The following is a 26,503-nucleotide window of genomic DNA, read 5'->3' as shown; positions in this document are numbered from 1 at the left end:
TTCTCGCGGGTTGTCCCAGGTAGATAGGTGGCTCCAATCCAGGTGGTCACTTAGGGATCCAGCTTACTTCTACCTTGTTGTTCTGCCTCCTCTAGAGTGTTGGCCTCATCCTCATGGCTCATGGTCAACACTGGCTCTTATCATCATGTCCACAATTCAGCCACAGTAGGGAAAGTAGATGAAGTGGAGAGCAATAAAATGAGGTCTACAAGTTGTATGGCTTCCCTGGTGACTCAGATGGTAAAGAGACTGTTTGCAATGCAGGAGACCCAGGTTTGATCCCTGAGTCAGGAGAAGATCCCCTGGAGAAGGGAATGGTTACTCACTCCAGTATTCTTGCCTAGGAAATCCCAAGGACAAAGGAGCCTGGCAGGCTACAGTCCATGGGGTTGCAAAAGTTGGACATGACATTTTATTTGACATGAAGCATGTGATTAGGAAAACTCGTTTTTCTCAAGCTTCAGGACCTAGAAGAGAATTTTTTTTTCTTTTTAGCTCAAGTTGTGCATGAAGTACTGAACACTTTTCTCTCCCTTTTCTCGTGAAAGACACTTGCTTTGGTACTCTTCACTGAAAGTGGAAAGCATTTCTTGTTATTCCCCTTTTGTGCCAGCATTTGTCCATCCACTAGGTTCTTAGGTTCAGTCAGGAGAAAAAAAAACAAAAAACAGCACTTCAGTGAAGATAAATAAATACAAATATACATACATATATTTTTTTTTTGGTAGATAAGAGCTAATTACATATTTGTAATGCTTTAATAAATTTCTGAAAATACTTGGCAACTAAAAATTTTCTTTGGGAAAGCCCACTGACTCCAGATAAATTTTAATGCTAATATAATTAAAAACTGAAGGAGGACTAGGAGGAAACTGAAAACTTTTTTAATCCATGTTATAGAGCTGCTATTTTACTACTTGGAGAATGTGATGTGAAAATTGGACCCTGAAAGGTGTCCTTGCATTTTCATTGCTTCTCTTTCAGAGAAAAAACTAAAAGCATCCAGTGTCACTGGAGAAAAAAATTGTAAAACAGTTCACCAACAAGAATCTCGAGTTTAGGAATATTGTGACCGTATGGAGGGAGGGGTGCTGAGGGTATGGAGAGGGATTACTTTCTTCATCTGGGCTCTGAGTTCAGGTGATGCACACAACTGAAAATATAAGCTTTCAGGGCATGTATTGCTCTAAATGCATATTACATCTTGCTGGCAGACCAGATGTGTTTAAAAAAAAAAACAACAAAACCACCTCCTTTCTACAGCCATTGAAACAAAGTTTACTGTTCTAACCAGTCTGTATTTTATTTTGCATTGCCACACATCTGATTATTTAAGAAACAACATCCCTTTGGTAGTAGTGGTTCAGCACAAGTAGGTATTACAGCTTGATGTGTGTGTTCTAATTCTCAGTGTTCTTTGATTCCAGGTCTTATAGAGCAGTTAAGGCAACTGTAATGGCATTTTTTGGAAATACATTGTAAAATAATAAAAGGTGATATAATTAAAATTGAAAGAAAAAGAAATGTTGGACATGACTGAGCAACTAATACTTTTCACAAGTTATATACTTCACTTTTGTTGTTGTTGTTTAGTTGCTGAATTGTGTCTGACTCTTTTGTGACCCCAGGGACTGTAGCCAGCCAGGTTCTTCGGTCTATGGGAATCTCCAGGCAAGAATACCAGAGTGGATAGCCATTCCCTTCCCCAAGGAATCTTCCCAACCCAAGGATAGAATCTGTGTCTCTTGTCTCCTGCATTGCAGTTGAGTTATTTATCACTTGTGCTGCCTGGGAAGCCCAAACATGATCACATCCCTGATTAAATCCAGTTCACGACTTGAGTTGCACTTGGGCTAAAGAGTCTTTCAGTTGGAAAGAAAATAAACCCAACATAATCTAGATAATCTAGATTATCCCCCAAGAAACTGGGTAGTGGAGGCAGGGGATTGACTCACATAATGAAAAAAATTAAAGGATAGATTATTTTTAGGTTCAGCTAGATGGAAGTGACTCAAATGAGTTAAATGCTCTCATCTGTCTATTTTAGTTTTATTGTCAGGTAGGTTCATCGTCTATGATAGGTGCTCGAAACCCCAGGCTTATATTCTACATTCACAACAATCCCAACAGAAAGAAACTGACTCTTACCCAGTTCCAGAACTGTTTTGTTTCTTTTTATTTAACTGGCCTAGATACCAACATATGTCAGATGAACATATCAGACATATGTTCAGATGTCCAGAATAGATCACTGAAGTCAGAGGTTTACAATGTTTTGATTGGCCATGTCTGAAGCTCAAAGTGAAATCAGATTCACCTATTCACATGTAATGAAAGTTAAGAGTAGTTCCTTTGGGAAAATCAGGGAGCAGACCTAGAAGAAATGGATTCCAGATAGGTCAAAACACAGACATTTATTATAGTCCACCTCCTAGCTGCACACCATCCACACATCTTTTTCTTATACCTAAAAATTCAAAAATTCCCCAAGCTTACGTTAAGCAATAATATCATGCAGAATCAAAAACATATGTAGCAGCACCAGGCACTTGTTACCCAATTATTTCTCCTAGGCTGAGTCTAGACTCTCATTAATGTGCATTTCTCCTGACTCAGCAACTTATTGCACAATGATATTTAATCATTTCCAACAAACATATATTTGTGAGGAGGAAACAAAATAGCTACCATAAGAATTTCTACTTGAAAAGAGGAAATGGGAGGAGGAGTGGCTTACAATGTACTATTTGCAGGACAGGAGTAGAGGGATCTCTTGTTCTGGCTTTAGAGTGAATTTCTTGAGAACCTCTTTTGTCTACTCAGGGATCTGTCTTCTACGAGGATTTTGCTAGTCATCTGTCCTCTATGACCATCGCTGAGAAAGGCACTGGGGAGTGTTTACTTTCTGGTCTCCATAGCCTTCTCCTGGTGCTATTTCTGTTAGGGTGGGTTTAGGATCCTCGCTGAGTACTGCCTTGGGAGTTGAGCAATCACAGCTTTGAGTTTATGGGTGTTGAAGTTTCTCTGGAAACCCAAGTTCCTTAAAAGTTTAGTATACTCAACCAATGTTGAATTTAGTAAACTCAACCATGTTTCCTATAAATTCAGGGAATTAGCAACAAAAGCCAGTGTTGGTACTTCAGTCTAATCCTTGACTCCAGATCCTAAAGGGATAGTTTCTGTCTTCTAACAATTAACCTTGGTGCTCTGTCAACAGATGTGTGTGCAGCTCCTGGTTTCAGACTTATCTTCTAATTTCATGCTCCCCTCCTCACTTTTGCCAGCACTAAATTTAGACTGGAACAGAGGACTTTACTTTCCAAACTCCACTTATAAAGTTTCTGACTCCTGGTTGGTTGGGATTTCAGGATAAGGGTGAAGGGGCTGCTGTTAGTGTTTTCACTGCTTTCAGACAAACCAAAGTTAACTGCAGCTTGTCCCTTTCTTAAAGGGCCTTACTAAACCTCACAAGAAGGAACCAGTACTTTATTGATTTTTTTAAAAAACACATCCTCAAATCTCCAGTCTCAGTAGACCCGAGCTCTGAGTCCCAAGATACTACAGATGCTTCGTTTCTCAGCTAAAGCAATGTAAGCAGATACAGTAGGGGATCCCTGGTAAACGAGAACCAGGTATGGCTTGCTTGACAGAAGAGAGGCCATTTTGACCTAAGCCATTTTTTTTTAAATCTAAACCTGCCCACAATGCTTGCCCTTGGATCAGTTCAGTTCAGTTCTGTCACTCAGTCGTGTCCGACTCTTTGCGACCCCATGAATCACAGCACGCCAGGCCTCCCTGTCCATCACCAACTCCCAGAGTTCACTCAAACTCATGTCCATAGAGTCGGTGATGCCATCCAGCCATCTCATTCTCTGTTGTCCCCGTCTCCTCCCACCCCCAATCCTTGCCAGCATCAGAGTCTTTTCCAGTGAGTCAACTCGTCGCATGAGGTGGCCAAAGTATTGGAGTTTCAGCTTCAGCATCAGCCCTTCCAATGAACACCCAGGATTGATCTCCTTTAGAATGGACTGGTTGGATCTCCTTGCAGTCCAAGGGACTCTCAAGAGTTTTCTCCAGCACCACAGTTCAAAAGCATCAATTCTTCGGCGATCGGCTTTCTTCACAGTCCAACTCTCACATCCATACATGACCACGGGAAAAACCATAGCCTTGACTAGACGGACCTTGGTTGGCAAAGTAATGTCTCTGCTTTTTAATATACTATCTAGGTTGGTCATAACTTTCCTTCCAAGGAGTAAGCATCTTAGGCCTCAGCAATACTGATCTTAAGAGAACAGAAGGACAAACTTATCAGGCAAGAAAAGTAACAATAACAAAGAAAACAAACCAGTTGTAAAGAATCCCAGCTCTATTTCAGTGGTAAAGACAAGCCTAAAGCACTGTCTTGAGCTGTTTTGCAGAATTTAAATCTCCCCAGTCTGGGGCTCAACTACCAGATCAATTGGAATCTAAGCAGTGATGATGTTGACCTTTTCTGACCCTCATGACTTCAATTAACTAAAGCTTGGGCTCTGTCAATCTTTGTCCCGATTCTATGCTGAACTCTCCTCTCTGCATGAATTGACATGTACTCTTATCTTAAAACTTCCCCAATTTTGCTGTTCTGAAACCTTGTAACTCTGACTGGGACTTGAATCCACACGGCCCAGACTCAAACCCAGCCAAAACCCACAAACTTTTAACTAAAATCACACACCTAGTTTCAGGACTTAATGAAGCTCAGTGACAGATTTTAGAGTGAAACGCACTCCACAGACAGAATGTAGGCCATCTCAAAAGGCAAGGTGGCCTCAAAATATGGCATGGTTAGTTTTTATGGGCTGGGTAATTTCACAGGCTAATGAGTGGGGGGATTATTCAAGCTATTTGGGGAAAGGGGCAGTGATTTCCAGGAATTGGGCCCCACCTACTTTTTTGGTCTTTGATGGTCATTCTTAGAATTATCCCAGCCTGGTAGGAGTGTCATTTAGCTTGTTGATGTGTTATATAGAGCATATACTGAGGCTTAAGGTCTAAAGGAAGTTGTTGACTCTGTTGACCATTTTGAATCCATTTGGTTCAAATCAGTTTTTGTAGTGTTCACAGTCCTCAGGCTATGTTATTCTTTCAAAGGTTGTGCCCTGCCCTCTTTATTCATGTGCCAGTTTGAGGAGTCTGGCTACAAATAATAAATCCTTCCTTCTCCTGATCTTTAGCTTGGTTGTGTCTTTTGGTTCAATATCCTCCAAGAAGCTGAAATGGAGCAGGACTCTGTGCAGCCCTCCCAGGGAAAAGTCTTTCTCATATCCCTCTTTCTTATTTGTAGGCAATAGAGTTCATTCAGCCTCCTTGACTTTCCCTGAATTCCAAAGGGCAAGTTCAAACTGTTGTTGTTCAGTCATTCAATTGTGTCTGACTCTTTGTGACCCCATGGACTGCAGCACACCAGGTTTCCCTGTCCTTCACCATCTCCTGGAGTTTGCTCGAACTCATGTCCATCAAGTCAGTGATGCCATCCAACTATCTCATCCTCTATTATCCCCTTCTCCTCCTGCCTTCAATCTTTCCCAGCATTAGCTGCAGCATCAGTCATTCCAATGAATATTTAGGATTGATTTCCTTCAGGATTGACTGGTTTGATCTCCTTGCAGTCCAAAGGATGCTCAAGAATCTTCTCCAACACCACAGTTGGAAAGCATCTATTTTCAGCACTCAGTCTTCTTTATGGTCTGACTCTCACATCTGTACATGACTACTGGAAAAACCATAGCTTTGACTATATGGACCTTTGCCAGCAAAGTAATGTCTCTGCTTTTTAACATACTGTCTAGGTTTGTCATAGCTTTTCTTGCAAGGCGCAAGCATCTTTTAATTTCATGGCTGCAGTCAAAATCCACAGTGACTTGCCCTTGGATAGGCCTGTTCCACTGTTTCCATTGTTTCCCCTTCTATTTGCCATGAAGTGATAGGGTCAGATGCCATGATCTTTGTTTTTTGAATGGACTTTTAAGCCAGCTTTTTCACTGTCCTCTTTCACTTTCATCAAGAGGCTCTTTAATTCCTCTTTGCTTTCTGCCATAATGGTGATTCATCTGCATATCTGAGGTTATTGATATTTCTCCTGGCAATCTTGATTCCAGCTTGTGCTTCCTCCAGCCCAGCGTTTCTCATGATGTACTCTGCATATAAGTTAAATAAGCAGGGTGACAATATACAGCCTTGATGTACTCCTTTCCCAATCTTCAAACTGTTACTAATCACAAAAGGGAGGGAATGAAGAATCAAGAGAGGAGTAGTCAAGGAAACAATAATGTCACCTTGGGGTAGGGTCCTGGTTCCTCCTCAAGGAGTATACATAATATCTTTGAGGTCTTCTGATGGAACAAAGCTACTGAAGATAATTCCAGCTGAGCTATTTAAAATCCTAAGAGATGATGCTGTTAAAGCTCTGCACTGAATATGCCAGCAAATTTGGAAAACTCAACAGTGGCCACAGGACTGGAAAAGGTCAGTTTTCATTCCAATCCCAAAGAAAGGAAATGCCAAAGAATGCTCAAGCTACCATACAATTGTGCTCATTTCACATGCTAGCAAGGTTACACTCAAAAGCCTTCAAGCTGAAATCATTTACCTTAGATTGGAACTTGAACCCCTGTGGCTAGGACTCAAACACAGCCAAAACCTACCGTACCTGGCTTCAGGACCTAATGAAGCTCAGACTGATGTCTCATCTCAGAAAGAATTCAGTGAGAGACAAAGTGATTGGTGAGAAGTGGATTAATTTAGAGAGAAAGACGCAGATGTGGGCCATCACAGAGGCTGAGATAGCCCTGAAATGTGGCATGGTTAGCCTTTATGGGCTGGGTAATTTCGTAGGCCAATGAGTGGGAGGCTTATTCCAACTATTTTGGGGAAAGAGTGGAAATTTCCAGGAATTGGGCCATTGCCCACTTTTTTTTTTTTTTTTTTTTGACAGTGGCTTGGCACTGTCATGGTGCCTCTAGCTGTGTCATTTAGCTTGCTGATTGAGGATCATGGTCTAGTCTGAAGTTCACTTGTCTGTCATCTTGGACCCATTTGATTCTAACTCATTTATGTTGTGTCCTCAGGCTATGTCATTCTTGCAGAAGCTGTGCCCTTCTATTTCAAAGTTAGGCTTCAGCAGTATGTGAACCAAGAACTTTCAGATGTACAAGCTGGGTTTAGAAAAGACAAAAGAACCAGAGATCAAATTGCCAATATCCGTTGGATCAAGGAGAAAGCAAGGAAATTCCAGAAAAACATTTTCTTCTGCCTTAATGACTATGCTAAATCCTTTGACTGTGTGAATCACAACAAACTGAAAAATTCTTAAAGAGATGGGAATACCAGACCACCTTACCTGCCACCTGAGAAAACTGTATGCAGGCCAAGAAGCAACAGTTAGAACCAGACAGGAAACAACTGACTGGTTCAAAATTGGGAAAGGAGTACAAGGCTGTATATTGTCACCCTGCTTATTTAATTTCTATGCAGAGTACATCGTGTGAAATACCAGGCTAGATGAATCACAAGCTGGAATCCAGATTGCCAGGAGAAATATCACCAACCTCAGATACAGAGATGAGACCACAAATATCAACAACCTCAGATATAGAGATGATACCACTTTAACGGCAGAAAGTGAAGAGGAACTAAAGAGACTCTTAAAGAAGGTGAAAGAAGAGAGTTAAAAAGCTGGCTTGAAGTTCAGCATTCAAAAAACTAAGATGGCATTCGATCCCATCATTCATAGAAGCAAACAGAAGGGGGAAAAGTGGAAGCAGTGACAGATTTTCTTTTCTTGGCACCTGTGGGGGTCATGTAGTTTGTTGTGTGTTACGGTGAGTGCATACCGATGCTCAAGGTCTAGTGGGAGTCTAGTGACTAGCCTACCATCTTGGGCCTGTTTTGTTCTAATCAGTTTATGTTGTGTCCTTGGGCTATGTCATTCTTTTAAATGTTGTACCCTGCCCTCTTCCTTCCTGCTTCAAAAAGAAGGCTTTATTATCTCTTGCAGTAAGTAAAGAGAACACTGGGTATCTTTCCTAAAGCAGTGTCACCCTGAACAGCAAAACTGGGGGAATTTTAAGCTAAGAGCACATGGCCACTTATGCAGGCACTTGGGCAGTTGACATGGACCATTGACAGAGTCCAAACTTTAGTTGATCAAAGTCATAAGGGTCAGAAAATGTCAACATTATCCTTCTTTAGGTTCAGGATGATCTGGAAGTTGAATGTTTCAGGCTGATCTTTACCACTGAAATAGAACTGGGAGTCTTTACAACTGATATATTATTTTGCTATGGTTCCTTCTCTTGCCTGAGAAGTTGAGAATTATTACTGAAACCTATTCAAGGGCAGGCTTCCCAGATGGCGCTAGTAGTAAAGAACCTGCCTGCCAATGTAAGAGACCCAGGTTCGTTTCCTGGGTGGGGAAAATCCCCTGGAGAAGGGCCTGGCAACCCACTTCAGTATTTTTGCCTGGAGAATCCTGTGGACAGAGAAGCCTGGCGGGCTACAGTCTTTAGTATTGCAAAGGGTCAGACACGACTGAAGTGACTTTGCACTCCACATTCAAGGGCAAGCATTGTGCCCAGGCTTAGATCACAAAATGGCATAAGTCAAAGATGGCCTCTCTTCTGTTAAGAAAGTCGTGCCTGGTTCTTTTTCTTCCCTATCTACTTACAGTTTCCCAAGGATAATATCACAGTATCAGTATATGAGAAAAGGGAGGATGGATCCTGAGCAGGTTAAATCAATAGAAAATGACAGTAACAGACTCAATATGACCTACAAGGACCTGTATGTCCTGATCCCTGCCTATCTTTCCAGTCTCATCTGATTGTATGCTAAAAACTTTTTGGGCTGCAGCTGCACTTGCCTTATGCCACATCCATCTCTGCTTTTGGCCTTAGAAGCGCAAGTGTTGGTCGTTCAGTCATGTCCGACTCTTTGCAACTCCATGGACTGTAGCCCACAAGGCTACTCTGACCATGGAATTCTCAAGGCAAGAATACTAGAGTGAGTTGCCATTTCCTTCTCCAGGGAATCTTCCCAACCAGGAATTTAACCTGGGTCTCTTGAATTGAAGACGGATTCTTTATCATCTGAGCCACGAGGGAAGCCCTGCTTTTGGCCTTCCCCCTGTGCAATTCCTTCTGCCTGAAACAAGACTCCTCTCCTCATGCCCAATTTGATTGGTTCATTTCTAGTTATTTTTCAAGTCAGCACAATTATCACTTCCTCAAGGAAACCTTAAGTGGGCTTCTAAACTGAGCAGTGTCCTTTTATCAATGGCACCCCACTCCAGTACTCTTGCCTGGAAATCCCATGGATGGAGGAGCCTGGTGGGCTGCAGTCCATGGGGTCGCTACCAGTTGGGCATGACTGAGCGACTTCACTTTCACTTTTCACTCTCATGCATTGGAGAAGGAAATGGCAACCCACTCCAGTATTCTTGCCTGAAGAATCCCAGGGACGGGAGAGCCTGGTGGGCTGCCGTCTATGGGGTCACACAGAGTTGGACACGACTGAAGCGACTTAGCAGCTTAGCAGCACAGCCTCTAAACTTCTCCTTTGTAGCACCTGTCATAATTACAATTAAGTATTTAGTTGTGTAGTTACTGTAGCTCTAGGAGGACACAATACTTCTGTAAATTTTCGAATATTATTCATGGAATTAATAAATAAAGTACATGAACAAATAAGCCAGCTGAAGGAATATGTGGTGGCAAAGATAGTTCTTTTTTCTCTCATTAATCTCATTATGTCTGGATCTAGTTTTTCTCAACTCTCTCTTCCTTGTACACCAAAACTACTTTTTCCCTAGGTTGATTGTTCACTAATATCTAAAAGAGAAGATATTTTAGTTGCATAATAACATGTGACTGTGAGAGAAATTGAGGGCAAAAAGAAAATTTTTCACTTAGGTATTTATGCAAGATACATCATGTTACTTAATGCAAAATACTCGCATACTGAAATAGATAAACTTGGGTTCTACTACTAGTTGAGCCATTAACCAGCTCTTTGATTGTAGATGTTTATTCTCTCTGAGCCTTTACTTATCTGTAAACTGAAAATAGCAATCTACCATGCAGGATTCTCATAGGAATATAAAAATAACATGTACTTTGTGCTTAGTACTTAGTAGGCAATCAGTATTTGGTATATATTCTTATGCTATTTCATGGATCACAGAGCTATCAATATAGTAGGAAGCATGGATTAGAAACCATGGCCATCACTACACATCACCCTGATGGAGATTCTTTTGCCACCGTATGATCCCTTTACTATTTATTTATTACCTGTGTGTGTATGTGAGTCCTCAGTCATGTCCAACTCTTTGTGACCACATGGGCTGTAGCCCACCAGGCTCCTCTGTCCATGGAGTGTTTTATAATACACGCTTGTGTTTTGAAGGAAGCTCTGATTTCTAGAAATTCTTATTATATTATAGACACCACCTCAGCCTTGTCCAAGCACCAGCCTTTAATCCATAATACATTTCATAGGCCCCATTCCTCTTTCTCTCCAAAGCAATGATAAAACTTTATGAAGAAAATCTACAGAGTCCTCTAAGGAGGGGATAGAGGAAAGGCAAAGTGAAATGAACTCTTTTAGCCCATCAGCAACTATGGACTATACACAACCTGAACCACAAAAAAATGGAAAGACATCTTTAAACTAGTTCCCACCCCCTCACCCCCTTTACAAGGCCTATCCCCTTCCTCCATTTACCAGCACAATACTCTCTTAACAGACCCTACCTTTCAGGGACCTTGCTCAGAAAGTCTTTTTCAATTTCTGTATCTTTAACCACCCACCTCAATCTGCTCTCTCTCATCAGTAAACATGCTTGAGTCTCTTCCATCTTAAAACATTCTTTCTTCAACCCCACTCCCCCCTGGAGCTCCTTTGCTCTCTGCTTCCTCGTCTCTGCAGCCAACCTTCTTTAAACATTGGCTCTCCCTATCTCCACATCCTCGCTTCCTGTTTATCCTTCAACCTCAGGCAATCTGGCTTCTGTCACAGGACTCTTCTCCTGAAACTCACTTTGCCAAGGATTTCAATGAATGCCCCACCGTTACATCCAAGGGACTTCTCATTACTTGTCTCAGGTGACAGCTGCTAACCAGGTCAGACCTCCTTCATGAGGCTTGTCCTTAACGTGGCTCCCACGACAGTACACACCTCTTGTTTCCTTCTTTGGGGGTTCCTCTTCTTTCTCTCAAACCTCACAGAGGGTGTCCCTCTGGTTCTGTGTCAGAGCACCGCTTTTCTTCCCACTCAGAGTGTACGGTATCTTCCTCAATTGGCAACTTCATGCAGATGGTTTCAAAAATTTGTAACTCCAGTCTGAATCTAGGTTTGAGGCTCAGTTCTCCGACTGCTTACTGCACCTCTCCACATGGATGTCCCTTGGGTGACTCAAACTTGATTTTTTGATCACTGATTTCTTTTTCCTCCCACAGCTCTCAACCACCACCACCACCACCACCCCCAGGTACTCTTATCTCTGTCTCCAGTGAATTTCACCACCAACTACCCTTGGCCAGCTCAGAAACCCAGGTGACATTCTGGAGCCCTGCCTCTGCTTCATCTAGCTTCCAAGCGGTTTACTTGGCTTTATTTCTTCTGCCTCTGTGATACCCATGGAGCTGTCCATTTCTCTCCTTCTTATTGCCTAATCTCTAATTCAAGACCACTCTGATTTTTCCTGAGTCACTACCCCAGTCTCCCCATGGGTGCCCTAGCCCCTGCTATTGTGTTCTCTCAATTCACTCTCCCCAGTGCACTAGGGATGTACTTCCAACATCCACAGCTGATCATTTTCCTCCCTATTAAAGCTAGCCATTGATTTCCTACTGCACTTAAGGCCACAACCCAAACCCCTTATCATGACTATCACTAACTCAAGAACTGGTCCCCACACACTGCCACAGCCTAAGCGGTCACCCTCTTCCTGTTCACTTCCTAAACAAGTCATATGGAATGTGCTTTTTCTCTCAAATGCGTCATGCTCTCTCCTGTCCCTGTTCTTCATAGATCCTTTGATCTCTACCAAGCAGTCTTCTCTGATTTTCTACTTGGCTTGAAGAACTCCTATTCATATTTAAGCTCTCATGTCTCAGTATCATGTTACCTTCATGGAAAGTTTGCTCTGAGCTTGCAAGTCTGAGGTAAGCACCCTTCTGACTGTACTCTAGCACACAGCATAGAGTCTTTCATCATTGCCTAGATACATGCCAAAAGCAAAGATCATGGCATCTGGTCCCATCACTTCACAGCAAATAGATAGGGAAACAATGGAAACAGTGACACACTTTATTTTCTTGGGCTCCAAAATCACTGCAGATGGTGACTGTGGCCCAGAAATTAAAATAAACTTGCTCCTTGGAAGAATAGTTATGACAAACCTAGACAGTGTATTAAAAAACAGATACATTACTTTGCCAACAAAGGTCCACATAGACAAAGCTATTGTTTTTCTGGTAGTCATGTACAGATGTGAGAATTGGACAAGAAAAAAGACTGAGCGCTGAAGAATTGATGCATTTGAACTGTGGTGTTGGAGAAGATTCTTACGAGTCACTTGGACAGCAAGGAGATCAAACCATCAATCCTAAAAGAAATCAACCCTGAATATTCATATGAAGGACTGATACTGAAGCTGAAATTTCAATACTCTGGCCACCAGATGCAAAGAGCTGACTCATTGGAAAAGACCCTGATGCTGGGAAAGATTGAAGGCAGGAGAAGAAGGGGACAACAGAGGACCAGCTGGTTGGATGGCATCACCAACTCAACAAACATGAGTTTGAGCAAACTCTGGGAGATGGTGAAGGACAGGGAAACCTGGCATGCAACAGCCCATGGGATCACAGAGAGTCAGACATGACTGATCAACTGAACAACAATTCACATGTTTGTTTTCCCACTTGACAATAAGCTCTTGGCAGGTAGGCGACACATCTTGTTCACTGTTACATCGCTGAATGAGAGAAGAAACATAGTGAAGTGAAAATAATGCAGCGAACCATCACCACATAAGTTCAGTTTTAATTATAGAATTAGGCTGAGAGAGCAGAGCCTGGGAAATGCCACCCCTAGTGTGAAACAAGGATGACCAGATGTGTCATTATCATTACATCTTTAGTGGATGTTTTTGCAATGATATGTCCCTTTCTGATCCTTCTGTGATCTGAGGATCTCCTGGGCAGACCTCCATAATGGTGCCATTTGACTCCGGTTAAGGCAATGGCAAGCCACTCCAGTACTCTTGCCTAGAAAATCCCATGGATGGAGGAGCCTGGTAGGCTGCAGTCCGTGGGGTCGCTAAGGGTCGGACACGACTGAGCGACTTCACTTTCACTTTTCACTTTCACACATTGGAGAAGGAAATGGCAACCCACTCCAGTGTTCTTGCCTGGAGAATCCCAGGGATGGGAGAGCCTGGTGGGCTTCCATCTATGGGGTCGCACAGAGTCGGACACGACTGAAGTGACTTAGCAACAGTAGCAGCATGGTCATGTGCTGATTAAGCTGCCTCTCAAGAATGTGAAATTGAAACACAAATGACACATCAGTATCTCAAGCACCATCATAACCCATGACACTTTAGAAACTTCAGATGAACCATTCGGCAATGGAAAATGAGACTAATAAGACTTCACTTCTAAAGCTTAAAAAAAAATTTTCTGAGAAAGTGTCTTGCCTAGGTTAGTTTTCAATCATTTCAAATCATTTGGTAAGCTACTCCCAAACCTTTGCATTTACAGCACAACCCTTTCATGAGCAAAGCAGTTTAAAAGGTGGGGCCTACAATTTAGTGCTAAGGTCAATAAAGTTATGCTTTTTAACTGTATGCATTATCCCCAGATCTGTACCCTCCATGTCAGGCAGGAAGTCTAAGAAGACCAAAAGTAGAAATATATGCCAGCAAATAAAATAATTATTGTCACCAAGAATTAACAATTCTACAGTAAATTTGTTAAACATCAGTGCTTTTCTTTCCCCGTAAAGATATATGGCATGTAATGAAGTGCTCTTGTTTGGTAAGCAGCCGTCTTGGAGAGCACTCTCATTTGCTAGAGTTGTAAGAAACTTGCCTTTTCATGAAATGATTTAAAGCAAAATGTTTTACTCATTCCAAATTGTGTGTATGAAGTTTCATTTTGAGTTTTAGTTTCATTAGAAAATCTGTGAGTTTGTAACTGACTTAAAGTAAATCTACTAAACCCCACCCTCTATAGCCCTATTCAATAAAAGGGGAATTAGTTTAATTAACTTCAGATTTTTTTTAATTTGCTTTTTATGTAAATATGTCTATGTCATCTTATCTAATGACTTTGCTCCATTAAATGCACACCCACACCCACCCATACACCTATAACCAAAATCTTTCTCTGTGCTCTGAGAGGAAAGACTGCAAGGAAGAACTCCAGTGTTTTTATCTTCCTTACCTTTGAGTATGGAAGATACTTTGTTATTCTTTCACTTAAGAAATGTTTTTAGGTAATAGATTAACTTTCCCCTCACATTTGAGTGGGGAGAAGACAATGGCACCCCACTCCAGTACTCTTGCCTGGAAAATCCCATGGACAGAGGAACCTGGTAGGCTGCAGTCCATGGGGTCGCTAACAGTCAGACATGAATGAGTGACTTCACTTTCACTTTTCATTTGCATGCATTGGAGAAGGAAATGGCAACCCACTCCAGTGTTCTTGCCTGGAGAATCCCAGGGACGCGGGATCCTGGTGGGCTGCCGTCTACAGGGTTGCACAGAGTCAGACACGACTGAAGCGACTTAGCAGCAGCAGCACATTTGAGTGAACAGAATGCCTACCACACTGGCTGGGCTACATTAAAATATAAACAAATAAATAAACAAATGAAAACAATGAACACAGTAAATGTTTCCATTACTGTAGTTTTCTGCTCTGCCTGTGTGGGCAAAGAATACAAATGTACTATCACCCTAGGATACAATGTCACAAGTTGGCCAGAGCATTTTTTTCTGTTCCCAAGAAGGAATTAAAGTTGGTTTATACCTTTCCCTTTGGTTGTGGAAAAGTATTGAAGAACACTTAAGTCTGAGAAGGTATCACCTGCTGTGTGACCCTGGGCAAGTTACTTAATCTTTCTGACATGCCCCCTTATACATTGAACACATGTTCCCTAGTGTTAAAAAATAAGATAAAATGGGATTCATAAATGTCTCATCTATTTTAAAGATTATTATAAATACTAAATGAGATAATACATATGAAATGTTTCAATTCAGTTCATTCGCTCAGTCGTGTCCGACTGTTTGCGACCCCACGAATCGCAGCATGCCAGGACTCCCTGTCCATCACCAACTCCCGGAGTTCCCCAAACTCATGTTCATCGAGTCGGTGATGCCATCCAGCCATCTCATTCTCTGTCGTCCCCTTCTCCTCCCGCCCCCAACCCCTCCCAGCATCAGAGTCTTTTCCAGTGAGTCAACTCTTCGCATGAGGTGGCCAAAGTATTGGAGTTTCAGGTGTTTGGGCGTAGGTTTAAACTACAGACCTACACCATGTTATTTACTCATATCAGACTGAATTTAACACTTCCAATAACTGTTTTTATTAGTTTCTCTTTTTAAATTTTTTGAATATCTATTTTGTGAGTTGCTAACAGTGGGCCTTTACCTTTAACAGTGGGTCTTACCCACCAAAATTATTATTTTACCCCTTTTTTGAATTTGAAATTTAGAGAGACCCTTGATTCTTGACAGTAGTTATTAATGTTCTAAGATTTAAGGAGAATCAGGAACGCCTCTTTTATTAAACTACATCAGTATTATCACTGGGATTACACCCACCTGACATCTTCAGCCCCATGCTACGCATACCATTCTCCAACAGTTCTCTCCTCCTCCTCTCTCTCTACCCAGTCTAACTAGGGTCAGTGATCATAAGATTTCAGAGAAATAAATGTTAGGGACCACCAAGCAAATGCTTCTTTTTTTTGTTTTTTAACTCTTTTTTAAAGATTGATTTATTCTAATTGAAGGATAATTACAATATTGGGACGGTTTTTGCCATATATCAATTTAAATTGGCCATAGGTATACATGTGTCCCCTCCATTCTGAATTCCCCTCCCACCTCCCTCCCCACCAATCCCTCTGGGTTGTCACAGAGCCCTAGTTTTGGGTGCCCTGCCTCATGCACTGAACTTGAACTGGTTATCTATTTTACATATGGTAATGTTTACATTTCAATGCTATTCTCCCAAGTCATCTGACCCTCTCCTTCTCCCACTGAGTCCAAAATAGCATCTGTTTTTGATGTTCTGAATTAATGTGTGTGTGTATTTCTTTTCACCTTCTACTCTAACTGCTCTTTCAAGAACACCTATTTTGTGGTCAGTGCTTAAATATAATTTATTCTCTTGGGGATTAAAGTCATTGTGAAATGCAGAACAACTGCTTGGCAATCAACCCACGTTCAACTTAGAGGCATGCCTAATTACTGACAGATCAAGGAGATTTTCTGCCAAATAGTAATAGTATTCTATTCTAAGATATAAAATAAGAAAACAAGTTAAACAGAGGTTGGTGGTTTAGATCTTTACAGGAAACTACTTGGCCTTCCAACAGGCTCTGAGTTGGCATGAGACAGATCTCATTACACTTTCTCACACATCTCTTGAAAGTATAAAAACACACTTAAAATATTTGAAGAAAACTGGATGTCAAATAGTGATACTCTTAATTTTTCTTTCTTTTCCATACAGAGTATCATAAGAAAGGAAAGAATCTAACTCATGGGGGCCTAAAATTAGTTTAATCTGTAAAGCTCTTCCTTTCAGGAAGAGCTGCACTAATCGTTAGCATGGTGCTTTGTAATATATTCATAAACTACTGCCTGACTATTATTTTGGAAAAAGAAAGAATTCAGAATCAATTTGTCTAATTGCCTGTATTAAAGATTTGTTTACATTTTTAAAGAAAACTGTAATAAAACTAAACCAATAGATTTTTCTTCTTAGAACAAAAATCCCAAATAGTCTTCACCAGTTGAACTCGGGCAATCTTCAACACTTCTTCCTCTCCTCTACACTAAGCTACCAGTCCTATTGTTTGCATTTTCCCCTGCTTCTTCCTTTTCACGACTGATAGTTGGGATCATTCTTTGGCAGCTAATTACTTATCTTCTTCTTAAAGGAGAGTCTCTATTTTTAACCTGTTATAAGAGAACTTAGAAGGATTTGCTGCTGCTGCTAAGTCGCTTCAGTTGTATCCGACTCTGTGCGACCCCACAGACGGCAGCCCACCAGGCTCCTCTGTCCCTAGGATTCTCCAGGCAAGAACAGTGGAGTGGGTTGCCATTTCCCTCTCCTCTTAGAAGGATTTAACCAACCTAAAATACAGAAAGGGAGTCACAGGCAGATGTGCTGGATTTTTGCAAAGGTATAAGGGCTTCACCAGAATGCAGAAAGATACACACTGTTTGCTATTTGTCATGGGATGCTCCATAAATAACAACAGTGTGTGCCTATTAACTATTAATATTGTGTGAAAGCATTAATCATTTTCATCATATTTTTATACACTAGGCTATACCAGTGATTTTTAAGCAAAGTTGTACATCTGATTTCTGTGAATCTTTTGAAAAATATTGTTACTCCAGCCCCATCCCAGATGTTAATCAGAATCTCCCAAGATGCTGCTGGGGGAGTATAAAAGTGGAGCCTAGTTACATGTATTTTCCAGTTGCTCCAGAGGGGATCCTCGTTCATTTTCCCAGTGGAAAGATTTGGTGCCATCCCATTCAGAGTACTTTATCCTCAAACATCGATATGTCCTACGACAATTTCAGTAGGTGGCACTCTTTCCACCTGTCAGCTTTCCTCTTTGGTGGGGATGAACCCTAAGTTATCCCTGGAAATCAGGAACAGATCAAGGGTGCAACTACCTTTTACCACACCAATAGTGAAAACAGATAGCAGAACTTATGTTTGTACACAATTTGTTAGTAAGACAAATTTGGAGTAAGACATACATTAAAGGGGTAGAGGGAATAGGCAAGGGTGTGTGGCTATATTTATTTATTACATAAATATAATCACTGATCTAAAGAGCTCAAATATGCCAATTTCTAACATACAATTGGGAAGCTTAAGAAACAGGGTAGAGAGAAAACGATGTTAACAAACAAACAAAACCAAGTAGAGGTTAAGAAAGAAGAGGTTTTGTTTCTGCTTTTGTTTTATAAGGAAGAATGGGGAACACTAATGTTCTTGCAAAAAAAACAAAACTCCCCAACAGTAACAAAACAACCCCCCCCGTACACACACACACACACACACCCACACATTAATTGTGTGAAAAGTTTATCGTGGCAGTAAACATAGATGTCTGTATCTGTAAGCTGGGGAGAGAGCACAGGGTAGCTTGGAATGACATGAGCTTTCCGTTCCGTTCCGTCGCTCAGTCGTGTCCGACTCTATGTGACTCCGTGGACTGTAGCCTACCAGGCTTCTCCGTCCATGGGATTCTCCAGGCAAGAATACTTGAGTGGGTTACCGTTTCCTTCTCCAGGGGATCTTCCCAACCCAGGGATCGAACCCGGGTCTCCCGCATTGGAGGCAGACGCTTTAACCTCTGAGCCACCAGGGAAGCCCAGAAACAAACAAATTTAGATTCAGAACCTTGGTTCAAGCTCTTTAATCCCAACCAAGTTACTTGACTTTTAATTCTCAATAAACTATTACCTACGTTATTTGGTTATTCTAAGCATTAAATTTGGAGAAGGCAATGGCACCCCACTCCAGTATTCTTGCCTGGAAAAGCCCATGGGTGGAGGAGCCTGGTAGACTGCAGTCCGTGGGGTCGCGAAGAGTCGGACACGATTGAGCGACTTCACTTTCACTTTTCACTTTCGTGCATTGGAGAAGGAAATAGCAACTCACTCCAGTGTTCTTGCCTGGAGAATCCCAGGGACGGGGGAGCCTGGTAGGCTGCCATCTATGGGGTCGCACAGAGTCGGACACGATTGAAGCGACTTAGCAGCAGCAGCAGCAGCAAGCATTAAATTAAAAGATCAGTTCAGTTCAGTCGCTCAGTCATGTCTGAGTCTGGGACCCCATGGACTGCAGCACACCAGGCTCCCCCGTCCCTGGGATTCTCCAGACAAGAACACTGGAGTGGGTTGCCATTTCCTTCTCCAATGAATGAAAGTGAAAAGTGAAAGTGAAGTCGCTCAGTCGTGTCCGACTCTTGGCGACCCCACGGACTGTAGCCTACCATGCTCCTCCGTCCATGGGATTTTCCAGGCAAGAGTACTGGAGTGGGGTGCCATTACACCTAACCGTAAAAAAACTAGCGTGCAAAAACTTTTTTTTTTAACTTTACAATATTGTATTGGTTTTGCCATACATTGACATGAATCCGCCCTGGGTGCACATGTGTTCCCCATCCTGAACCCCCCTCCCACCTCCCTCCCCATCCCATCCCTCTGGGTCATCCCAGTGCACCAGCCCCACGCACCCTGTATCATGCATCGAACCTGGACTGGCCATTCGTTTCACATATGCTAATTTACATGAAAAACGTTTTTTAAATTAACTATCCATTTATTTTATTTCTGGCTGCGCTGGGTCTTGGTTGCTGTGTGGGCTTTCTCTAGTCCTGAGAGGGCGCTGCTGTCCAGTGCAGGGTGCAGGCTTCTCACTGCGGTGGCTCTTCTTGTTGCAGAGTACAAGCGCGGGCTCTAGCGTGTGGGCTTCAGTAGCTGCATCTCAGGGGCTCTGGAGCGCCAGTTCAGCAGCTGTGGTGAGTGTACTGTTGCCCTGTGGCATATGGACTCTCTGGACCATTGGCAGGCAGATTTCTAGTTGCAGAGAACACGGGTCTACTCTTCCCCGTGGTGCAAAGGCTTCTCATTGCCGGGGCTTCTCTTGCTGGAGCACAGACTCCAGAGCGTGCAGTTACACGCATGCTCAGTAGTTGTGGCAAGTGGGCTTAGTTGTTCCACCGACACGTGGGATCTTCTTGTACCAGTGATGGGATCGTTTCCCGTATTGGCGGGTGGATTTTCTTCCACTGTACCACCAGATAAGTCCACTCAAATGCTTTTAAAACGATAAAAATCTTTTGTCAATGTAGACTGGTGCTGAAGTAATTACTAATAAACTTCATTACTGAAGTTTATCACTGAAGAAGAAGTGAAGTCGCTCAGTCGTGTCCGACTCTTTGCGACCCCATGAAGTGTAGACTACCAGGCTCCTCAGTCCATGGAATTTTTCAGGCAAGAGTACTGGAATGGGTTGCTATTTCCTTCTCCAGGGGATCTTCCTGACCCAGGGATCGAACCCGGGTCTCCTGAATTGCAGACGCTTTACTGTCTGAACCTATCACTGAATTATTCTCTCAAAGAAAGTGGGACATTAAATGTGTTACCAAATTTGGATGAGAAGAAGCAGAGGAGTTACTGGATTGCAGATTCAGAATTCATGAGAAGGAAAGACGTGGATGTCAGGAACACATTGGCAATACTTCTAGAGGCATTTCCATGAGATCTCTAGTGATCCTAATATTCTTTTTAAAACACCTTTGGCAGTTTTTTAATCAGATTAGATTTCTGAGTTTCATCTGACCTCTCGTTTTAACTCCCATTAAGTCAGTACACACATTTGGTTTGAGTGCTAGGATTATATCATTTGTATCTATTTCTTTAAAAATTTCCAAATTATAGAGAAATTAACCATATGAAACAAGGTCAGGAAAAAAATAAAAATCACATTAACAAAAGAGAATTATAATATTATGATCTTGGCTTTAGACAATGATTATTTATATTAGTAACAATGTATATCAATAATTTAAAGTGTTCTAAATGTTTCATCTTTTGGAGATCTTTTTTTAAAACTGGCATTGGACTTAGGTTAAATAGATACCTTGTATGGTGTGCAGTAATGTCACTAGACAAAAGAAACAAGAAAGTCCCTTCACAGCAATGACTGCTGTGCTGTTTGAAGGTCAACTGTCTTTTAAGCATGCAGAGAATCTTTATCATGTCATGCTTCAGAAATATGTTTTTGGAGATGGGAAACAACAGGCCATAATTTAATGTTTTTGTTAAACCACTGTAATTCTTTCAAAGGAGTATGTACCACAACTTTTTTCTCTCTGTTAAAAAGAAAATCAAGTCCTTAAGAAAATTTCTTATTCTGTAGGAGGGGAGGAAATTAAGAATCACCTATTATTTTTTGTTAGTACAAGAAATTTGCATTGTAAAGCAAGCTGCTGTTGTCAGCTCTTTAAAGGACAGAGCAGACAGGAAGCTGCCTCCACCCTAAGAGGCTTAGAGACCAGCAACTGAGTTAGACAGCAGGTGCCCCGGCCAATCAAGTCAATTTTCTAACACAGAAGAGCATGTCGTGGAACTTGTTCTATTAGTCTTTTTTCTCTGGTAAGGAAGCAGGGATTTTTCTGTGTGGAAGTAGTGCTGGTCTTTCTAGTTGGAGGGGGGGAAATGGTAAGAAGTTTGATAACAATTGACTGTTGTTAAAACAACAAATTATCTTTTAAAACAGATTATCCACACCTATAAGAGGAGGAATCTCAAGAATGCACACAATTAATAAAAGCTGGCTCTGAATTACTCATACAAATGTGCACTAATATTCAGTAAACAGCTGATTATGTGCACTATAGCTTTTCTTTTCCCAGAAATAGAGGTTAAGGAAGAGGATGGTTTTTTTTTTTTTTTTTGATCAACAATACAAAATTTTACTAAAATATTTTATACCTGTAGACTTAGAATTTTCCTTCCTTTTGCTGTTGAAAAGTCACAATAGCCAAGAGGAGTAAGGAATTTTCTTTCAAATTAACAAAATGTCATTGTGGTTAAGGGTGGGGTGGGGTGCAGAGAAGTCGGCAAGAAAAGGTTCAGGGCCTGTCGCAAAACCAACTGCAAGTCAAGTGTGATTCCAGACAGGCAAGAACCACGGGTTCCAACACAGAGAGAGGGAGGTGCTTAAGAGATAAATGAGGAGGAGGTGGCCCTACAGACCATTTCCCCAATTATCATAGGCATAAGTGAGGGAGCACTCAGGTAGTCATATCAAACTCATGTCAGTACAATATTTGCCACATGTTATTCAATGTACGAAGACATATATTTACTTATATGCTTCTAGTCAAACAAGAAAAACTCCTGGAAGTAGAGAGTTTGTGGTTGGTAACAGTATTAATAATAACTACCAGTCCATTCTAAAGGAGATCAATCCTGGATGTTCATTGGAGGGACTGATGCTAAAGCTGAAACTGCAATACTTTGGCCACCTCATGCGACGAGTTGACTCACTGGAAAAGACTCTGATGCTGGGAAAGGTTGAGGGCGGGAGGAGAAGGGGACGACGGAGAATGAGATGGCTGGATGGCATCACCGACTCTGTGGACATGAGTTTGAGTGTACTCCGGGAGTTAGTGATGGACAGGGAGGCCTGGCGTGCTGTGATTCATGGGGTCGCGGAGAGTCGGACACGACTGAGCGACTGAACTGAACTGAACTGAACTGACCTGGGCACTTAGTGTCATATTTAATTCCCAAAGCACACTGTTTTAAGATGGGCTTCCCTGTTGGCTCAGACAGTAAAGAATCTGCCTACAATGCAGGAGACCCAGGAAAGATCCCCTGGAGAAGGGAAAGGCAGTATTCCTGCCTGGAGAATCCCATCGACAGAAGAGCCTGGTGTTACTGTCACTGGGATCACCAAGAGCAGCATACCACTGAGAGACTACCACTTCATACTTGAAAGATGAGGGAACTGATACACAAAGAGTTAAGTGCCACGCTCAAGGTCACACATTTAGTAAGGGGTGGAGTCGACGTCCATCTAGGTCTGTCTGACTCCAAAGCCCATGTTTTCCACAATTCTGCTGTTTTGTGCTGGACACAAAGGTAGGTCATAGTCTTCGGGAAACTTTACTTTGGGGACTTGAAAAACAAATTACAAGGCACCTCTTAAACAACTTACAGCTCATTAGCAATTACCAAGACTTCAAAGACACATTCGTGCGCAGTTAAAAAAGATGGAAATTCATTTTACATGAATGCTTAGGGAAACGAATGATCTTGCTTAGACAAGTTCGAAACCAAAAGTCAAAGTCAACTTTGTCTCAAAGTGGAATAAACAATGTTTCGTTGGAACACACTTTAAACGCTCTTCTTCGTAACAACGTAACATAGAAAGAGTTCCCTTTTTAAAGCCTTTTCAAAGAGGAAATATTCCGATCTCATAAAATTAGGTAAAATCTTCACTTCTAAAGAAATTACGGACAAAAAATGTGACCTATACAAAATAACTTGTGTTGACTTAAGAATAGCCTGATCACAATGTAGCGATCCGATCACAATGTAGCGATCCCAAAACAGATGTGCTCCCCATAATCTATCTAAAATTTGAATGCCATGGTTTTTCCAGTGGTCATGTATGGATGTGAGAGTTGGGCTGTGAAGAAAGCTGATCGCGGAAGAACTGATGCTTTTGAACTGCGGTGTTGGAGAAGACTCTTGAGAGTCCCTTGGACTGCAAGGAGATCCAACCAGTCCATTCTAAAGGAGATCGATCCTGGGTGTTCATTGGAAGGACTGATGCTAAAACTGAAACTCCAATACTTTGGCCACCTCATGCGACGAATTGACTCACTGGAAAAGACTCTGATGCTGGGAGGGATAGGGGGCAGGAGGAGAAGGGGACGACAGAGAACGAGATGGCTATATGGCATCACCGACTCGATGGACATGAGTTTGAGTGAACTCCGGGAGTTGGTGATGGACAGGGAGGCCTGGCGTGCTGTGATTCATGGGGTCGCGGAGAGTCGGACATGACTGAGCGACTGAACTGAACTGAACGTGAGAACTTCTAATAGAGGGCGAATCTCAAAAACTATCAGTCTGATATAACTATTCATATGGGCTTTGTTTTTCATCTCATCTTCAACATAAATGACGATTCTTTTTAACAAAGCATTAAAAAGAGAAGAAAATCTACTCGGCAATAGAAAAGAAAAACTGTCAACGGATGCGACTGATTATTGAATCCCGAACGTCAGGGAAAATTGAGAGTCCGTCATTCGGAGTTTAGTTCTTTACGGGTAGATTTCTTCATTACTTAATTGTAAGGCTAGGCATTTTTGCAAAACAGGGGCTCTTTCGCGAGTAAACTTAACCATTTGAAATTGCAGGTTTATTTCTTACGACCGAATTTAGGGAGAAGTAAGGAGTCACTGTTGAGAAAGTCCTCTCGGATCTGCGTGAATCGTTCTTCTCAGCCCACGTGGCCAAAGTAAACAGAAGGTGGGCTGGGGCGGTGAGAAGCGGGCCCCGGTCAATTTCCCAATTTGTCGAGTCTTTGAGACTAAAGGCCCCTAAAGCAGTAAGGGCATGCCCTCTGAGAAACTGGGGAGTGCTTCTGCAGAGCTAGATTAAAACGACCGTGTGGAGAGGATGCCAAAGCCGGGGCGAGGCGGGGCGAGTGGACCTTCCAGGGGGTGCGGGTGCGGGCCTGCGCGGGCGAAGGTGGGTGCGCTCCGGGGCGTGCGCGGGGATGCCTGCCAGGAGGTGGGAGTCGGGGCGGGTGCGCGGGCACTGGGGATTGGGGAGGTGCGCGCCTACGCTAAGGTCGCGGTGGGTACGATACCAAAAAGTTTAAAAGGTTCAGCCAGGGTCTCGCATCCTCCTGCCAGGGACCCACACTACCTCCCCCGTCGCGCCAGTCCCACGCCTCCACCTGGGTGGCGACCGGTCCAAGGGTCCCGGGGTCCGGACCTTGCCCGGCGCTCCTCCGGGCGCACTGCTCCCCTCCCTGGCGCCCCAGTGCCAGCCCCTTCGTCCGGCCCCAGGTGCCTCCGGCTTTTGTGCTGGGAGCCCCGGGGCGAGGAGCCAATTCCCGGGGAGTCCCGGCCGAGAGCCCCGGGGCGGCGGTGGAGGCCCGGGCGGAGAGGGCGGTGTCCGGGGCGGAGGGGAAGGAGGAGGCGGCCAGGAGGAGGAGGAGGAGGAGGAGGAAGCGGCGCGGCGGAGGCGGAGAAGCCGGAGGAGGCGGAGAGCGGCGGCGGCGGCGGCCAGAGCTCGGGCGGCCCCGCCGCCTCCTCCTCGCGAGCGCCGCGCGCCCAGGCCCGGCCCGCATGCGAGTCACGTCCGCCCCCTGGCCGCGGCCGCCCCGAGACGCCAGCCCCGCCGAGTGATGAGAACAGACGTCAAACTGCCTTATGAATATTGATGCGGAGGCTAGGCTGCTTTCGTAGAGGAGCAGAAGGAAGCAAGATGGCTGCCCTTTAGGATTTGTTAGAAAGGAGCCCCGACTGCAGACTGCCGATCGCTGCGAGGCGGAGGGACGAGGACGAGGTCAGAGCGCTTCTCTCGTGCCGCGGGACTCTCGCTTTCCTGTCCCCTTCGCTTTCTCTCGGGCTCGCGGGGACCGGGGAGCCCAGCCTGCAGTGTCACCCGCGAACACCAACAGGGAAGAAGGGAAGCTTCACAAATTACTGGAGCCTCTTCAACATGGCTGACAAATATAGTTTTAATCCCCCACCCCCTTTAAACCTGCAGTTTGTGTGTTCTCCTCTCTCTGCTGCTAATTAATGCTCGTGCCCGCCTCACCCAGAAAACTTACCTTTGTGAGTCCGGCCGGCCGCTTTCCCGGCCTTTTATCCTCCGGAAAGAGCTTTTTCTCTGCTTGCCTTTCTAAACTAGTTCAGCTGTCGGGGGGCACGACTTTTCCCTTGAATCTCCCCCCCCGCCTCGGTGGAGGGCAGACGAGCCCCGGGTTTACCCTCAGCCACCCCTGGGGCGCACACGGACCCACTGCCTTTCGCCCCTTTTCTCCGCCGGGGGTCTGGACCTGAGTGTGCGCTTGCGTCCGCCCCCTTCTGCTGCCCCGTGGCCCCTTTTCGGGGGGCCGCGCTCAGCGAGTGTCACGGCGAGCGGAACAGGAGTCCACTCGGTCGGGGGTTGCTGTTTTTGGTTTTTTTTTTTTCTTTCCCCCCTGAAGTCCGCGGGTTTTGTTAGCGCTGCGGAGCCGAGAGAGGAAAGAATAGTTTCTCGGCTTCCCCAGACAAGACCCGAACCCCACTTTTCTCAAGGTCCATCAGCCCTGCGATGGGCTGTACCTTCCAGCGTGGGGGAACGTGGGTGAGAGCATTTGTGGGCAAATCTGTGTCCTGGCTTTGTGCTTCTCCCAAATCAGCTTCGTCGGGTTCACCGGTAAGTGACAGGCAGACACAAAGGCAGGCGCAGGCCGGGGGAGGGGGCAGACGGGCGGGCGCGGGGACGGGGGGAGAGCGGAGAGTTGGAAGGCTGCAAGGTCAGGGGCGCAGAAAGAAATGAAACCCAATCCCAGTAAAGAAACGGAGAAGCAGGGAGCAGATTTCTAACAGTCTCATCCAAATTTCTTTTTCTTCGCAGTTCTCTGGTCTTTATCTTTCTGCCTTTCTCTGTGTG

At 43.6% G+C, this 26,503-nt stretch overlaps 1 protein-coding gene and 1 long non-coding RNA gene across 3 annotated transcripts in view; one reads left to right on the top strand and one right to left on the bottom strand.

Moving 5' to 3' along the window:
• Positions 1-25,825, bottom strand: LOC148777808 (uncharacterized). Its single transcript, XR_016037416.1, has 3 exons — positions 25,677-25,825; positions 2,149-2,374; positions 1-634 (listed from the first exon to the last, which is right to left on the bottom strand). It is a non-coding gene; the product is annotated as an uncharacterized LOC148777808 (long non-coding RNA).
• Positions 25,208-26,503, top strand: part of TET2 (tet methylcytosine dioxygenase 2) — a 146,789-nt gene continuing 145,493 nt past the window's right edge. Inside the window, exon 1 of one of the 2 annotated variants that reach the window (XM_055434728.2) lies at positions 25,208-25,408. The gene's annotated coding sequence lies outside the window, so the exon portion shown is untranslated. The remainder of the gene's footprint in view (positions 25,409-26,503) is intronic. The other variant, XM_055434729.2, reaches the window with a different exon arrangement.

Source organism: Moschus berezovskii, chromosome 5, assembly GCF_049115385.1.
Source record: "Moschus berezovskii isolate FMDL1 chromosome 5, NW_MosBer_1.0, whole genome shotgun sequence".
NCBI classification, from domain to species: Eukaryota; Metazoa; Chordata; class Mammalia; order Artiodactyla; family Moschidae; genus Moschus; species Moschus berezovskii.
This window is presented reverse-complemented; position numbering and strand designations above follow the sequence as displayed.